This window comes from Myotis daubentonii, chromosome 2, assembly GCF_963259705.1.
Source record: "Myotis daubentonii chromosome 2, mMyoDau2.1, whole genome shotgun sequence".
Classification (NCBI taxonomy): Eukaryota; Metazoa; Chordata; class Mammalia; order Chiroptera; family Vespertilionidae; genus Myotis; species Myotis daubentonii.
In genome coordinates this window covers 52,914,167-52,932,798 of record NC_081841.1, presented here as the reverse complement: position 1 = coordinate 52,932,798, position 18,632 = coordinate 52,914,167, and the positions used below count along the sequence as shown (strand labels likewise).

The window sequence follows — 18,632 nt, the reverse complement described above, 5'->3', positions numbered from 1 at the left end:
GAATGGTGAGCCCTTTGAAAACTTTCTGAGGGGAAAGAAGGCAAGGCAAACAAGATGGCAGCTTTTACTCCCAACTACCTGAATTCCTGAGATTGTCAATGGTGTGCGTTTCCTGCGGCTCATAGCTCCTCACTCCTACCACACTGCAACACAACCACAACCCTTGTTTTCAGATCTACTCAGACACATGTTACTTTCATGTCAGACCCCAAGCAAAACCAGCCTTGTGGGTTAACCTGGGGACACAGGCCTGAGGCTGGAAAGAGATCTGGCTGTAAGCAGGTCATGGAGTGAGGGGCCAGTTCGAGGAAGAGATTTTCCTTTCCCTCCTAAGAGCCCCAAGAGACTAGTCTGGAATCTGGGTCATGCCCCTCTCTCCAGGAACTCTGCCCATCTTCCTCTCAATCTGGTAATTGAATTGTCAGATCCTGGGCTTAAAAAATAGATGGATGCAAGCAGAAGGGTTTTACAAGCTCTATTTCCATAGGCAACTGGGCTAAATATTTATATTCTGATGATGTTGCAGAATAGTTGGGACACACTCCCTCTCATGGTTCCCTCCCTTTCTCTGCCTGGGAGTCTTAGTGAAAATTCAAATAAGCTTCTTTCCACCCCTTCACCAAACTCTTCCCTGTCAACTTAAATGAGAGTCCTTGGACAGCTCACCTCCTCCAGGAAGCCCTGTTGAATGGAGCACTCATGCTTCCTCTACTTGCTGTGAAGTGGGGAAGTTGCCCTGGGAGTTGAGAGACTTAAATGCTGACCTTCACCTTGGGGGTGGGGGGAGATTATTGTGTGACATTACACTGATCATTTCTTCTCCCAAGGCTGATTTCTGTATCAGTTAAAGAAGATGGGATGCAGTTGTCTCCATGTTTCCCCCAAGGCTCTGGTGAAAAGAACCCTGTCTGTGCTGTTGGGTGGGCCCATTCATTAAGCCTCCCAGACTGGTGGGGGATTTGGGACACAGTCCAGAGAGAGGCTTAGAGACACTGTGTGGATAGGCATGAGCACCTGAAACTCTGTGTTGTTTTCATCCTATTTCATTTTATGTATCTATTTATTATATTTTTAAAATTTGAAGACCCACTTGACTTTATCAAATGATTCTTGAATCGAGCAGCATCCCATTCAGCAAGTAGAAAGGAACCCCTCATCCCATTTCATTTTAGTTCAGTAATTGTCTGAGGGACAATGACTGTGGGCAAGGTACTGCCCTTGGCTATTTTGAGGGTACTAGCACTCACAGGATATTGCATCCCACAGAGAGCTTACACTCCAGTTAGGGGATGGATGAGAAATTTACAAATAACTATTAATATAAGAACTATTTTGGGAGCAGAAGTGGTGCATTAAGTCACCTGGGGACCTCATTCAAAATTCACATTCCTGATTTCAACAGACTTAATGCTTTTCCCTTAAGATTGGGAACAGGCAAAAACACTTGTTGTTACTACTTCTATTCAGTATCATACTAGAATTCCCAAACAGTACAATAATACAAGAAAAAGAAATAAAAACATACAGATTGGAAGAAGGAAATAAAACTGACTTTTTTCATATATGATGTTATTGTTTATGTAAAAGATCTCAAAGATTCTACACAAAAGGTACTAGAACTAACACACGAGCTTAGCAATGTTACAGGCTACAAATTAGCAATAAACAGTTGGAAATTAAAATTAATAAGGCAGTGTCATTTACGATAGCACCATGAAAGCATGACATACTTAGATATATAGGTAAAAAAATTTGTGTTTCATGTGTATGTTCTTGTTTTTTTTTCAACTGAAAAAACAACAACAATGAAAACAATAAAAAACATCTAAGTAGGTGGAGAAAGTCACCATGTTCACGGATTGGAAGACTCATATTGTTAGGATATCAATTCTTCCAAAATTGATCTACTAGTATATGTTTGACAAAATCTCAATCAAAGTCACAGCAAGATTTTTTTGGGGGTAGAAATTGATAAGATTATTCAAAATGTACACAAGAATGCAAAGTACCTGGACTAACCAAAATAATTTTGAAAAAACTGTTGGAGGACTCAGACTACTTGATTTCAAGACTTATAATAATAATCAGGATAGTACGATGTTGGCCCAGCCAGCATGGCTCTGTTGCTTGAGAACTGTCCTGTGTCTTGAAAGGTTGCTGTTTCAATTCCCAGTCAGGGCACATACAGAAGGCAACAAACATCCTACATAGACCTTTCTCTCTCTCTCTCTCTCTCTCTCTCTCTCTCTCTCTCTCTCTCCCTCTCTCTAAGTAGGTCCTCAGGTGAAGATTAAAATAAAAGAAAAAGCCCTAGCCAGTTTGGCTTAGTGAGTAGAGCATCAGCCTGTGGACCAAAGAGTCCCAGGTTTGGTTCCTGTCAAGGGCTCCTCCCCAGCCCAGGCCTTGGTTGGGGCTCATGCAGGAGGCAACCAATCGATGTGTTTCTCTCACATCAATGTTTCTCTCTGTCTTCCCCTCTCTCTTCCATGCTCCCTAAAAATCAATGGAAAAATATCCTTGGGTGAGGATTAACAAAAAATAAAATAAATAGATAAATAATAGAAGAAAAAGTAAGTATGGTGCTGGTTAAATGATAGATATATGGATTGGTGAAATGGAATAGAGAGTCAGAAATAGACTATACACACTCTAGAAAAAGCAGTAACAGAAATTCTTTGTGACCTTGGGTTAGGCACACGAGACATAAGAAAAAAAGATTAAAAAACTAATCTATATCAAGATTAAAGAGAATGAAAGTCACTGTAAAGAGAATGAAAAACAAACAAGCCATAGCAAAACACAGAGGAAATATTTGCAAAACACATATCTGATAAAGTACTTGTATCTAGAATGGACTTGTATCTAGAATATATTAAGAATTCTCAAAACTCACTAGTAAGAAAACAGACAAATTAATAAAAATGAACAAAAGATTTGAACAGACACTTTTTCAGAGGAGAGACAGATATAGCAAATAACCCTGTGAAAAGATGCTCAACAGCATTAATCACTAGGAAAATGCAAATTGAAGCCATGACGAGATACCACTGCAACCTATTGGAATGTCTAAAACAAACAAACAAACAAACAAACAAACAAACAAACAAACAAACAAGCCCTGGAGAGGATGGGGGACAACTGGAACCCTCACCCATTGCTGTTGGAAGTGCAAACTTGTGCAGATACTTTGGGAAACAATTGGGCCTTTTGTTATAAAGTCAATACACACTTACCAGGTGATCTAGAACACCCAGTCCTGGGCCGAGGGAGTGTGAGTTTTGCATCTCCACCAGCAGCGTGGGAGAGTTCCAGCTGCTCCCCCTCCTCTCCAACAATGGGGATTGTCAGTCTTTGTCATTCTAATGTGTATATATGTTATCTAATTGTGGTTTTAATAACATTTTTCTGGTGACTAGTGATGTTCAGCATCTTTTCCTGTGCTTATTGGCCATTTGTACATCTTTTGGGAAATGTCTGTTCAAATCTTGTGCAGATTTTTAGTGGGTGGCTTGACCTACTGAATTGATATTCTGGATAAGAGTCCTTTGTCAAATACATGTATTGGGAATATTTTCTCCCAGTGCATGGTTCATCTTTTCATTTTTCTGAATGACATCTAGCAAAGAGAGAAAGTTTTTAATGTTGATGAGTTCCAGTTTATCAATACTTCAAAATATTTTGGGCTTTTGGTGTTCTATCTAAGATAACTTTGCCAGTCTAGTGGTCACAGATACTTTTTCCTCAAATTAAAACCTATGAAGGAAAAGAGAAAATAATAAAGAGGGTTGCACGATCATATTCTGCCTCTGCCCGGGAACCCACAGCCCTTCCTCCTGTCATGTTGGTCACAGTTAATCTCTTCAGCCTTGATTTGGCTGTCACTTTCACCCTTTAGTTTTCTGTGATCCCCTCTTTCCCAGCCCTCACATCTACTGGGGCTCCCCAATGCCTCTGTAAACACCGCCCTCTGTCCCTGCTTCCTCCTAAACCTGCTTGAAGTTCACCACCTTAGCAGGGCTCCCAATCCATGTCTACTTGATAATTATGGATTCAACTCAACACTTATGTATCAAGTTCTAGAGTCAGTCAGTCTTGATTGAAATCCTATTTCTAGTACTAAACCAATTGCATCATTTGGGTAAAATGCTTAATCTTTTGAAATTTAGTTTTCACTTTTAAAAAATGAAAGTACTCATAGAGCTGTTGTGAGGATTAAACAAGATTGCTGCCAGAAAAAAAGATGTGGGCTGAAACATTTATCTTTGTAAAATACCAATGGTAAAAACTAACATTCATTTTCATTCTCTTGAATGGTTTATATATCACCCTGGTTAAGTGGCAAGGACAGGTGTCATCATCACCCTATTTGACAGATGACAAAACTGAGGCTGAGAAGCCCACCGATAAAAGACCACAGGAAGCAGTGAAGGCGGAATAAAAAAATCAAGGCTATGAGCTTACATCCCAAACCATTCCCACTATACTCCACTCTGTTTTCCTCCTCTTCCTGGATCTTTCCCAGTGATGGGATTGAGGTGTTCGTACAATAGGTGGGGGCTGCTCCTGAGGCCCGGCTGAGCAGGCAGGGTACAGGATTCCAGGTGGGGGTGACATCCCAGCTTCTTGGCTTGGTCTAGAAAAGGAGACCAGCTGAGAGAGTGGCTGAGCCCTGCCGGTGCACGTGTGCATGCACATTGTACACAGTGACTTCGGCCAGGCCTGCAGCCTCAGCGGGAAGAGGAGGATGAAGGGCCTGAGATGGGACTGCTAGTCAGTGTGGGACCCGTCTTTTCCTGGCCTGGGTGAAAGGTTGTGAGAGGAGCTTTGATCCAGAATATTCCCTCAGGAAGCTGCCCTCACAGTTAGGGAGTGACCAAAAGAAGGGATCAGGGTCCTTGGGCCGTCTGAGTTTCTAAAAGAAGGGCTGCTCTCACTTCCCTGCAGAGGAGCTTGCAGCCCTACAGAGCTTGGCTGCTTCTGTTAGGAAAGTAATGCTTGCTGATGACTTTAGACTTGGAAAAATAGAGAGAGAGAGAACATTAAAATATTTAGCTTCAGTCAGTTTTTAAAAAGAATATAGCTATGTTCATACGGTCTCTCCAGTCTTACTATAAACCTTCCATTCTGCGCCTTCCTTGAATTCAGTGGTCTTGCTGCTTATTCAATTTTGATTTCTCCTTTTCTCACTTAATATTAAAACATAAACAAACTATGTAATTATCATTTTTATTAACTATATCCTTTGATGGACATAGTTTATTTAATCTCTATTATTTTTTGGACATTTGTTTTGGGAAAAAGATTTTTTTTGGTAAGGAGGCAGAAGCAATTCCCATGAACTAGAGAAAACTCCATTGCATGTTCTCTCTTGATAACAGTTTCTAATTCATCAGCATCACTATCCTAAAGCTTCTAGGACAGCGGTCGCCAACCTTTCGGACCTCTCGGACCACCAGTGGTCTGCGGACCACTGATTGGCGACCGCTGTTCTAGGAGATGTATCTTGAGTTTCAGTACCAACTGGTAGAAACTAAAAATGTTGAAATATGAGCAATCTCAGAAAACACCCTACTTGAAGGATTTTTGTGTATAAATGCATATATGTCATATTGCTGAGGTCAGCTGATAGTTGATAGATAAACAATAATAAGCAAACCTTGCTAACTACGCAACAATTATTTGACCTATTTGCCAAGTAGATGGTGTTATTTATTTTCTTGTCACTTTCAGGGAGCCAAACCCATGAACCTATCCTTGGCCCACTGCCAACTCCAGGAAATATATACGGGGAGCCTTCCACACCCCAGCAGGGAAACATTAAGACACCTCTTCCCACCTTCTCAGTGTCACTCACTCCCCTTGAGTCAGCATGAGCAGGCAGGTCTATGGCCTGAAGTGCCAGAGTAGAAGTTTTGGCAGTGGCCCAGCCATCCCGCCAGGAGAGCGCTGGAGATGGGCAGGAACTCAATGTCGTTCCAAAAGAGCAGCGGCTGCTGCCAAGGTTACCCTGGGCGGGGAGGCTACAGTAGCTGGAGTCTCCTTAGTCTTGGTGAGAGCAGAAGCATCTCTACCAGTGTAGCTGGAGGTCTGGCTCATGGCCAAGGCGGTGGATGTTTTGGAGTGGGCAGCCTGGGTGGCCTGGGCTTTGGCTTTGGTGGTGGTTTTGGAGGACTAGGGTCAGTAGGCCCAACAGTCTGGCCTGGGGGCATCTAAGAAGTTGTAATCAACCCCAGCTTGTTGGAGCCTTTGGGTGTGAAGATTGACCCTAAGGCCCAGGAGGTGGAGCAGCAGTGGGAGCAGATTAAGAACCTTAACATTTTTGAGAACATTAAGAATCTTCATTGACAAGGTGAGTGCTGATGCCTGGAGACCAGACAGCCAGGCCTGGTAACTCCAGGGAGCTGCAGACAAGGTCTTTCAGCCACAATGGAAATGTGGCTAGTGGCTACCCTGTTGGACAGTGCAGGTCTGCGTTACCTGAGGTCAATTAGTTCAGTCCCTGTCTCTTAAAGCTGGTCCTGGTGGAAGGTGCCCACTTGGTGTTTCATGTTCTCCAAACCTCCACAGGAGACTGGATCTGAACCTCAGCAACTTGCCAAACTTGGGGCCTTCCAGTCCTGCCCTGAAGTAAAGATGATCCCTCCTGCAGGAACAGTACATTGGAATGGGATGAGAGGTCCAGTTTGAAAGGAGTCAGAATGGTCACTGGGTGTCTTGTAAGGGACACTTTAAGACACTGGCAGATGGTTTCTTCCCCATAAGTTGCCATGTGATTCTGAGTCCAGGCGTTTCTCTCTGAGCAAACTGGCATTTTTGCTCCCAAAGCCAGGGAATGGAGACCACCAGAATCAGATAATGCCCAGTTAATGGGCTCCGGAAAAGAAGTGGAGTGTGGAGCCAATGCAAATGATTTGGCCAGGTGATTTTCAAATTCTATTGGTCAGGGCTGGGAGTGGGGGGTGATGTCCATAGCCTTGAGAAATCCCAACATTCAGGTCTTATCTAGTCTTACCAGCAAAAGGAGGCCAGACTTCTTATACTAGCTACCCCAAACAATCTGCTCTTGGACCAGCCTTGGATAGAGGTTTACACTGAATAGCCTTGGGGAAAATGGGGGGCAGGAAGGCTGCATCAATGGGATTTGCATTGATGGGATGCTCAGGATTGTCCGGGAAGAAAGCTCTAGTTCTGCCGACCCCCACCTTCCTCAGGGTGGTCTTCCTTAGGGAGGGTCAGTTATGAACACTGTTGCAAGGACTTTGAGCTGGGAAAAAAGAGGAGAAGCCAGTAAGGAGTAAAGTAGAATTGATGATTATGCCCAAAGCTCTGGGTTTGGGTTTGGGCGGACTTACCGGTGCAGCTGGTGCATTGAGGAATAGTGTCCTTTCATAGTGACTATAGTTGATAACACTGTATCATATAATTAAAATTTGCTGAGAGTAGAACTTAAGTATTCTCTCTCACACACATAAAGGGTAAATATGTGATGTGATGGAGTGATAATTAACTTTCACAATGTGCTCTTTAAATATATTATAACTTTATTTGTGCATTAAACCTCAATAAAGCTGAAAAAAAAAGATGGGAAATTGTATGGGGTTCCTGCTTGATTAAAGTTCTTGCTTGGGCCTTAACTGGTTTGGCTCAGTGGATAGAGTGTTGGCCTGCAGACTGAAGGCTCCCAGGTTTGATTCCGGTCAAGGGCATGTACCTTTGTTGCGGGCACATCCCCAGTAGGGGGTGTGCAGGAGGCAGCTGATCAATGTTTCTCTCTCATCGATGTTTCTAACTCTCTATCCCTCTCCCTTCCTCTCTGTAAAAAAATCAATCATTTTATATATATATATATATATATATATATATATATATATATATATATATATATATGCTCTTGCTTTGGGAAAAACTAAACTGTGTTCTTCCTTCTCGGGCCTCAGAGGACTGCTGTGCTGTGAGAGGGCGTGGGCATGCTGGCATGAGGTTTGCTATAGGAAGAAATGCCTCCCGATCTTTATCAGCAAGGTGCTCAACAGATTCAAGGTGCACATTATCAGTTCACTCTTCTCTTTTACTCCTATTGCTGCTCTCTCTTGCAATGTCACGAATATAGTGAGAAGGGTGAGGACAGGGTATGTTTTGTCTGCACCAAATAGTTGTGGCTATTTGTAAAAGAAAGTTCCAGAGAGTGAGTTATTTTGCTGGCTCGTTGATGAGTCTCTTTCTGACATCCTCTCTTCCCAAATGATCTAGGGGCCGCCAGTGGTCGGCAAACTCATTAGTCAACAGAGCCAAATATCAACAGTACAATGATTGAAATTTCTTTTGAGAGCCAAATTTTTTAAACTTAAACTATATAGGTAGGTACATTGTTATTAACTTAATTAGGGTACTCCTAAGGCTTAGGAAGAGCCACACTCAAGGGGCCAAAGAACCGCATGTGGCTCGCGAGCCGCAGTTTGCCGACCATGGATCTAGGCCGGTGGTTCTCACGCTTTGGTGGGAGTCAATCAAGCAGGGAAATTGGTAACCACACGAAAGTCTAGACCCAGTCCTGCGTTAAGAAACCTGGATCCCGTGTTCTTTATGATCTTCCAAGTGATTGAGTCTAATACCTCCAGAGTATGAGCACCACTGCTCTAAGCAATTGGCCAAATACACATAACTGAAATTTCTCAAGCAATAGGGCCAAAACAACCTCTATCATAGCATTTTTGGAATTAATGCTACACTGGAATCACTTATCCCTCTGCCAGGTGAGCAAGGACTTCTCCAGTCCATTATGCTGTGCCCCGGAAGTCCTTGGAATTCCTGTTTGCAGGTGTGGTCCCTGGAGCAGAAGAACCAGGTCCTGGAGACCAAGTGGGAGCTGCTGCAGCAGCTGATGTCAGTACCTGCACCACCAGCCTGCAGCCTGTCTTGAAAGGCTACAGCAGAGAAGATCAGGCAGCAGGAAGAGTTGACAAGCACCCAGGATTCCGTGGAGTAACACAGGAAGAAGTGAGTGAGCAGGTGAAGGCAGGACAGTGGTATTCAGCCCAAGTACCCAGGCCTGCTGCCTGCTAGGTCTAGGTCTGAAAGAAGTGTTATGGCATAGAACTGGACTTCCTTTCCAGGAATCTTTGTTTGTTTTCTTCTTGTGAATCTGTTTGTGGATGTTCCTTTAGGGCCGTGGTCTGCAAACTGTGGCGGCTCGTGAGCCACATGTGGCTCTTTGGCCCCTTGAGTGTGGCTCTTCCTAAGCCTTAGGAGAACCCTGATTAAGTTAATAACAATGTACCTACCTATATAGTTTAAGTTTAAAAAATTTGGCTCTCAAAAGAAATTTCAGTCGTTGTACTGTTGATATTTGGCTCTGTTGACTAATGAGTTTGCCGACCACTTTAGGGTGTAGGAGAACAGAGAAAAGGGAATATCTTAGACATAACAGACTTTTTATCTATTGAATCCCATCAGATATGAAGCAGAAATAAATAATAGGACAAATGCTGAGAATGACTGTGGTGCTGAAGAAGGTGAAAGGCAGGGGCTTTCTCCCCAAATCTTAGTGCTGGATCTCCTCACCCTGCTCTGTGCTGGCTCAGCCTCCTCAGCTGTGATGAATCCCCAGACCCAGTTAACCTTCCAGCCAGCACTGTGCTGAGTGCAAGGCTGCAAGAAGAATGAAGCCAACTCTGATTTCTGGCTCAGAAGTCTTGTTTTTAACTACTTAAGAATATCACCGCTAGGTTGCACATTCACTTGGCATTGTTCTTACTCCTAGTTTTCTAGATGTTTTTGGAGGTGCTCTATTGATGCTACTCTCCCTGTGGCATCCAGACAGTTCAGATAAAGCTCTTCCAGCCCACGGGGCCCGCTGCCTCTTTTTTTTCAGGATGCTGACAGTGTGTACTTGGTCACGGAGGACCTCAGGGCCAAAGTGATGCCCTATACCAGGAGATTGAATTCCTCCAAGTCTTCTATGTGGTTGAGTTTAGGGGACTGTCTAAGCTCCCTGGCAGCCCTGGGATGCTTGGAAGACTAAGGAAGGAGAAGGTTCCCTGAGCTGTCCCTGAGCTGCCCCTGAGCTTCCACGTGGCTGGTGATGAGGTAGCACTGGGAACTCCAAAAGGTGAGTGTTTTTTCCCAAGGACTGATCCATGCCCTGCTGCACAGGATCTGACAGTCAAGGAAACTCATGTGGTCCTCTCTATGGACAACAACCCACACCTGGACCTTAATAGCATCTTCTCCGATGTCAAGACCCAATACCAGGAGATCACCCAGAGGAGCAAGGCTGAGGCTGAGGACCTGTACCAGACTAAGGTGCCCACCTGGAGAAGTGTCCTGTGCTGAGTTATGCCCAGAAGACATATAAGGGTCCCACCCGTGCCAACAGGGATTGAACCACTGTATTGGCCTTGTGGTTGGTAGGATCACTTGACCTCATATGTCCTGTCCTGAAGATTAATGGGCAGGGTGCCTGTTAAAGTCTCTGGGAATTACTAGAGCTATGGCTACTTGGGGACTTGCCAGTCCTACGGGAGAGGAGGCTACCCAATTCTGCAGACTCAGGCACATTGAGACACCAAGGTGACCTTCTAACCAGTACAGTCAGCTCTTAATTCCAAGAATCATGGCAGCCAGTGTTTCAGCCAGGCCTTCTTCCTTCCACCTGTACATGCTCTCCTTTGCCTCCACCCTACCTCCATGGAAGCACATTTTCAGGAAGCCTGGCCTTGTTTTGTTTCCTCAGCTAGACCCTACGTTCCTAGCTGACAGGAATCTGTCTCCCCTATAGGTTGGTTTTGGCCACAAAGACCAGACTGGGCAGGTGGTTCAGAGGTCTCAGGAGAGGAGCCTGGGGTTGGCTCTCCCCGTGCTACCTTTTCACTCTTGCCTTTTCCTGGTCCCAGGCCCAGGATCTCCAGGTGACTGCCTGGAGAAAGGGTGATGACCTCAAAGTGATTAAAATGAAGGTCATTGAGCTGAACCGAGCCATCCAGAGACTTCAAGCAGAAATTGCCAACCTCAAGAACCAGGTGGGGCACCTAGTTGTAACCTTTGTGGGGGTGGTGATGTTAGGATAGGTTTTTCTCCCTGCTTTTCTGTATTCTCACACCTTCCACAATAAATTATGAAGGTGGGCAAGAGAGAAGCCCAGCTAGGTACAGGTAGGTACCTGGTCTCTTGTGCCTCCTTTATTGCCTGCAATTGGCCCTTGAAGAGCACTGCCCTGCAAGATACTATTGTGGAGGCCCATAGTAGAAGGGTGAGGTGACCCATAAAGATACTCAGGCCAAGTGGGCTGAGGTAGAGGCTGCCCTGCAGCAGCAGAAGGAACATCTGGCCTGACTTCTGGGAGCCAAGCTGTCCCTGGACGTGGAGATAGCCAACTACTGCAGGCTGCTGGAGGGCAAGGAGATCAAGTGGGGGACCCAGAGGCTAGAGAATGGGCAGGTATCCATCAGTAGTGACCCTGCAACAGCATTCCTATCTGTATGATGGGACAATTAATTAATGCATTCATTATTCCTGAAATGAAACCTGAGTTTTGTCAGTGGTAGTGGGGTATGTGTCCAGTCAGGGCTTTTGTCCAAAGTATACATGATTAGCATTGATGACCCTGGATTCTGGATCCTGGCTCTCCTCCGCACTATCTTTCTAGACCTCTGGACAAGAGGGAAAAATGGATAGATTTCTCTTCCATTGAGAAAGACAGAAAAATAAGGCATAGCCTTTTTAAACTTTGCCCAGTCCAGAATGAATGGACTGAGCCCTGGCTGAGGAAAGGGTGCAGAGGGACTTGAGGGCCAAGGGGACCAGGCAGCAAGAACAGTGTGGGAGTCTGGGAACAGTGGTATTGATCTTGCTGTATTGGGAACATGGGCCCTTGTTATTCCTGGTGGGACCTGATGCAATTCTGGGACCCAGGTGTTTTCCAGAGTGAAACTGAATTACAAATTATGGATCGGATCTAGGATATCTTTCTTCTGGAGTTAATCTTCCTCTGAATCTGGGTCAGAGGATGTATTGATTATTCTGATTGTTTTCATGCCAACAGGCTGTCTGGAGAAGTCACCAACAATGTGAGCTACTGTGAATAACAGGGGGGTTCTCCTTCTTTGGCCAGTCAGGAGTCATCCTTCCCCTTGCCTTAGCTAAGGAGGGAGGAGCCCTCTACTAGGAGGCAAGGGGCTGGGGCCCTTGCATCACTCTGCAGACATTGGCTATGTGGTCTTAGTCACTTCTTGTCATGTGACCCCATGGAGGGATTTGAGTAGGAAGTTCCAAGGTTCCCATTGCACCTAGGATCCCATGCTCACCTCCAGGCAGCCAGAAACCCCCGAGTTCTGTGGTAGAGAGGTGGCCCAGATCGATGGGTGGTGTGGAAGTCACTGTTTTTTTATAGGACACTTCAGGAAGATGCCCCTCAGTGCCCTGTATGTTCAGCGACCTAGAAAGCATGTGGGGATGCCCACAACTATTCTGGTCCTCCCTCTCTGTCTCCCCACAGTGGTGGTGCCAAGTACAGCCCCCACTTCCAATACAGCCATGACTGGTTTTAGCTCAGTGGGTAGAGTCTCTGTGAGAGGAGGTAGGCCCCCACCCTGAAAATTCAGTGTAGCGTCTGGGTCTTCAGCCAGGCCTGTGGGCTCTGCAGGGACAGGAGGGGCTTCCAAGGACTCAGACCTCAGGTTGAGAATTCTGGAAACACCGGTTCTGGTGAGGGAAACGAAGAGTCAAGTTAAACAAGAAACCAAGGCCCCAGCTCAGGGCACAGAAACTTGTAGGTTTCCCTCCCAGAGGCAAGGCTGAATCTCTGGCTCTGATTTGGTGACATCTATCTTGATTATTTCACACAGCACCTTTGGCAATTTGGAGACAAGCTCCTAGGTCAAACAAGTTATTTTTTTTCATACATCTGAAGGTTGGGGCCCCATGAAAACCCTTCCCATGTAGTCTCAATGGGCCGATAGGGCTGTCAGTCACCTTTTCCATGACTGGCCCTGCACCCCTGTAGTGTTCTTAGTCCAACTGTCCCCTTCTGTGGGGCAGACGCCAAAGTTCTCCTCTATCTCGTTCCTGAAGCACAGATATACACACCTCCTTTTCTATGATCACTATCAGTTCTGTTATCTGCCTTTATGTGTGTCAGTCATTATACTCATAATCTGCAGCCATGGGTTATCAAGAACTTGTTCCAATTTGATTTTCTAAAGCCCCATGTAATCCAGTCTGGGGTATTAGGACTCTGCCTCCCATAGATTCACAGAACCTGGGTGAATTTATGAGAAAGACATCCCTCCACCACGGGACTCAGGGGGCCCTGACAGCCTGGAGGTGAGCATAGGATCTTAGATGCAAAGGGAACCTTGGAACTTTCTCAAATCCCCTCCATGAGACTATGAGAAGCAACTTGTCCAAGACCACACAGCCAGTGCCCACAGACTGAGGCCAGGGCCCCAGGCTTCCACCACAGAGAGGAGGGGAGAGAGAGGACTATGGGGATCTGGAGGGTGCAGGCGTGCCAGCCTGGCCCCACCCCTTTTCCTCATCCTGGGAAAGCCAGTGTGCATCATTCACCTGAAAACAACGTGAGAGGGGGCTGGGTTCATGTGTCTCCCCTTCTCCAGGGAGGAGGATAAAAATGGAAGAGAAGCAAATATATGTTAGGACCACACTCCTGATGGAGTTCAATTTGAAATAAATGTCCAGTGTAACCTGCTGAGCTACAAGGGCCCTACTCTCCATGGAGAAGATGTTGTGTCCTGTTTCTTCATTGGAAATTCATCCATTTGGGAATGTGTATGCACTGATCAGGTGGGCCATGAATATTATTCACTCCCACTTGTCATCCTGCAACACACACACATATACATACATACACTCACTTACTGTTCTCCCCACTCAGTTATCTTGCTGGTGAAAGGGCATGTCATTTCTATTTAGCTTTGGGAGGTAGGCAAAAATGACCCTTACCTTTTCTCTTTATTGGGAAAGATGCATTTTTAAAATAACTAACTTCAGGTTCTTGAGCTCTACTTGGCAGCCAAGCTGGAATCATTATTGCCTAATTAAGGGGTAATAGTGTAGCTATTGTTATAAGGATTATTATCAGGCAAATGGCCAGAGGGTGTTTAGTGGAAAAGGAGGTTGACAAGATGGCTCTTGTGGGCTCAGGCTGGGAGGGCAATTCTGCTGCTTTGTCTCCAGCTTCACCCAGAAAGCAGTTCCAGCCCAACACACCATGGAGTCCTGCGGTGCTGGATTGGGAGGGGTCATCAGTTCCCTGTCATGAGCACTTAGAGGAGAGAAGGTGGCTAGGGAGGGGTTGGGCATAGCTACTTGTCTGAGCCAACCCTAAGCTCATTCAATAATCATTAATTGAGCACCTACTATGTGCCAGACTCTGTTCTCGACACAGGTACAAAAGGTGACCTAGACCTTTGTCTACTAAGAAGGCAGGCCAGTGAATGTGCAATCAGAGCGCAGTGATGTAAGTGCTATCTCTGGCATGTCAGGAGCAAGGGCCAGACCAGGCAGATGGGAAGACTTCCCTGATGTAGAGCCTTGGAAGCTGACACCTGAACATGGAAAGATGAGGAGGAGTTAGCGTGGGTAGGGAGTGTTTTAGATAGAGGTGCTCTATCCCCTGTGAGGAAGTCACACCCAAAGTAGGTGGTCAATAACTATTGGTTGACTAAATGAAAAGGAGGTTGACAAGATGGCTCTTGGGGCTCTTTTGAGGAAGTGAGGCCTGGCAGAGCTTGGAGAGAGAAATAGTAGGAGTGGTGGGTTGGGCCAGATCTTGAGATGAGAGCCTTTCTGTGTAGGCTGACCAACTTGTTCGGTTTTTCTGAGAGGGGGGCAAATGAGGGACATTTTTAATACTATCAACAATTAAAAAGACCTCTGAAAGTCCCCCATCCTGAGAACCCACTCAGTCCCAGGAAAACCAGGATGGTTGGTCATCCTGCTGCTGTATTATCTCAAGAGATTTGGACACCATTGCGTAGTTTTAAACAGTGGATGGATGATACAGGGACAAGGGTGCTTACCTAGCAGACAGAGCCTGCTGTTCGTTCCCCAGTGTCCTTTTTCCTCTCTTGCTACTGAAATAGAAATTGTAGATGAGACCTGGCTACCCACCTAAAGACTACATTTCCAAATAATTCTGGCCATGAAACTAAGTTCTGGACAATGGAATGTGAGCTGAAAGTATTTAATGCTCCTCCTGACTGTAACCTTAAAAGGCAGAGCCCCTGAGAGTGGGTTCAGGCTCCAAAGAAAAAAGTGTGAGGAAGGATTAGAAACTCTATAAGCTCAGGCCCTGCCCCAGACATTTTGAATAATAATCTCAGAGTTGGGGAAATGGATTATTTTTTTAAAAAAATTGCAGGCCACAGTGGTTAAGTGCATGGGTTCTACAGTGGACTGCCTGGCTTCCATTCCCGGTGCCCAGCTGTGTGACCTTGTCCAAATAACTTAACCTCTCTGTGCCTCAGTTTTCTTACCTGTAAAAATGTGTTAATTGTACCTCCTTGATAGGGTGAAGATTAATAAGGGCTTACCTGGCATCGTGTCTCCCCGCCCCCCCCGCCCCCCCCCCCCCCCCCCCCGCCTTAGAGAGCAGTGGCAGGATGTGAAATGTAATGGCCCACTATTTTTAAAAGTCACTTAAGAAAGTTTTAAACACAGGTACTAAGGGTCCTGTCCGTAGGGGGGATGATTCCAGGGGGCTCCTAAGAGCCTTTTGTACCCTCCAAGACTTCCTGAGAATCCCTCACCCCATGGTTCTGGGCAGTGGGTAAAAAGGACTAGAGGGAGGATGGGACTTATCCTCAAGAAACTTACAGGCTACTGGGGAAGATTGGCACACACGTGGAACACAGGTACAGACTCTCAATGAGTGCAGAGAAACGGTGCAATTTGGGGAGGCTGGGCAGATAGGAGTGGCTGGATTGACAAATGACCAGAGGTTTCCAGGGTGCCTTGTAGCAGGTTCACAAGGAGGGAAGGCCAGGGTGAGAGAGGGGAAGTGAAGGTCATGTTGGGTGAGGGGCTAGCTGCACGTTAACATTCACACAGCATGCTGCTGAGCTGGCCTTCACCACATGAGCACCTGCTTTCAGCCCTTAGGGAGCGATCTGAAGGCCTGGGATGGCAGTTTGTAGTTCTGCAGAGACACAGGTCTGACTCATGTCTCCCTTGACTCTAGTGTGTGCAAAGAACCAATTAGGGAGTGATTCTGGCTGGAACAGTCAGCATCGTCATCATAGCACAGCTTTATTGGGCTTAACTTTTGCCTTAGGGAGAAACTGCAAAGGGACAAATCGTTTGTAAAAATCCTAATGTAAAAATTCTGAAAAGATTGCCAAGTGCCATTGCTGGTAGCAAAATTGAGACTAAGAAAATGATTATTCTTAATTTAAAATAGCTATTTTATATTAAAAAAAGAAGGGAAGGTTGAATTTGGCAATTGTTTGGTACAACAGTATTAGAGGTAATGTTATTGTGTTACAATAGACAATACTAGAGGCCCGGTGCATGAAATTTGTGTACTGGAGGGGGGGTGGGTCCCTCAGCCTGGCCTGCATACTCTTGCAGTCCAGGACCCTTCAGGGGATGTCTGCCTGCTGGCTTAGGCCTGTTCCCCCTGAGGCCTAAGCAGACATTTGGAAATCCCTCTTGCAATCTAGGACCCCTCGCTCCTTACCGCCCGCCTACACGCCACTGCTCCTTACCACTCGGCTTGCTGCTTCTTAGAGCTGCCATGGAGTCGGGAGAGGCTCCTGCCACCGCCACTGCGCTCACCAGCTGTGAGCCCTATCTTTCTGTGCAGTTGTCTGTGGGTCAACCACTCTCTTCCTTCTCATTTAGGGCGAGCAGCATGTGAAGGCAGAGCGCACTGTCGTGGAACACAGAGGGCTGCCAGGAGCTGAGGGGAGTGGCTGGACCCACGGGGTGAGAGGTGGACACAGAGGATGCTATCTCACCCAATTGTGGGGTGGGCTGGCCGGCCTTCATCTGCCTGACCCCACCCAGGGAGGGACCGAGCAGGGTGTCTGCCTCTCCATTCTCCATCCTTCCATCTGTGACACCTGTCACCCTTGCCAGGCCTCCCCCAAAGTGAGTTCAGCTCAATCCCTGAATGTAAAAGGGCACGGTGGGGTGGCCTCCACTCCAGTGCCCCCTGATTCCCAGCGACAGGACCTGATCTCAGGATGGTGGCCACAGCTGCAGAACATAGATCTGTTTCAAGACAAGTTGGGAATGCAGACTTTCGTATGAGCCCCTATTCCAAAAGGTGGCAGTTTATTCACATTGCGGCAAAGACACCTTCAAGAGTAACATAAGTGGGTAAAATCAGGGCCAAACTGGGCCATTTCCTCATCCAATCTCTCTGAAGTGCCTGTCTTGTCCTCTGGAGATTGAACCCGCAGCACTATTAAGGGAGCCAGTCCCCAGTTCAGCCCCACCTTTGCCACTGATTGATTGGAGTCTGAGGGCTGGGAGGAGGGACCAAGTGGTCTGTCTTCCACCCACCCCACTCACCAGCCGGCATGCCACGGATTCATCAGAGCCTGAGGGAGCCCGAGTCCCCCATTAGCCATCCCCTGATCAATGGAGCCTGCTGTTCGATCATCCATCTTGTCATTTAGGTCATGATGGCCCCTGGCTTTTTATATATTAGGATACTACAGGATGGGACCATCATCTCTGCACAGAAATAGACAAGAGGGATTGGAGAGCTGTTCATTCAAGCACTCTGGCTAGTGAAGTAATTGCATTTTTATGGAGGAAATTATGTACTATGAATATATTTGGGTTTGGGGACTTGTGAATACTTTGGTAATGTCAAGGATCTAATGAAATTTAAGTGTCTTCCCTCATCCTAGAATTGTAAACTAGGTTACTGCCTTGTAATTTATGACCCTAGACCGTAGCATAGTACCCTGGACAGAGTCAGACCTCAACCAAAGTTTGTTCAATGAGTGGATGGATGAATGACTGAGGAGGTGAATGGCTGTCTGTCTGTCTGTTTGGCCAGACAAGTAAGGCCTGCATGGTAAGGCCCCTCTGAATGTGGAGACAGAGACCATCCAAGGGAATCCTCAAGGCTGAACCTAGGTTTTGTGGGAAATTTGTATCTTTTGAGATTCTTACAGAGAAAGAGCTCATGAAATGTTCGCTGTCTTCAACTATCTGAGCCTTGGTTTTCCCATTTGTGAAATGTGGATCATCAAGCTCCTCCCCAGGTCAAGTGGGTTAAGTGAGCTTCACACAAGGTGGGACTTTCTGGAGAAAGCCGAATGTAGAGTCCCTTCATTCTCCCACCTTCACTGTCCTTGGGGGCTCCCAGTTGAGGCAGAGGAAGACAGGCCACCTCCTCAGGAGCTTTTTTTTTTTTTTTTTTTTTTTAATGCTGTAAAGCACTGCACCAGTGTCAGCCACCATGAATGGTGGCAATACCATTATTTCAAGGTCAAGGGTGAGGGCAGTGGGAGAGGCAGGAGCAAAGTCAGTGTGTGCAGGGCAGCCTGACCAGTACAGAGAGCAGGAGATGTGCCTGGGAGGCCACAACAGGGGCTGGATGCCAGAGGGCTGGGTTGGATTCCTAGTTCTGGCTCATCACCCATCGTCCTGGCCAC

At 46.3% G+C, this 18,632-nt stretch overlaps 1 pseudogene; it reads left to right on the top strand.

Annotated features, from left to right (window-relative positions):
* Positions 1–5,967: 5,967 nt before the first annotated feature.
* Positions 5,968–12,083, top strand: LOC132226543 (keratin, type II cytoskeletal 1b-like; annotated as a pseudogene).
* Positions 12,084–18,632: the final 6,549 nt, after the last annotated feature.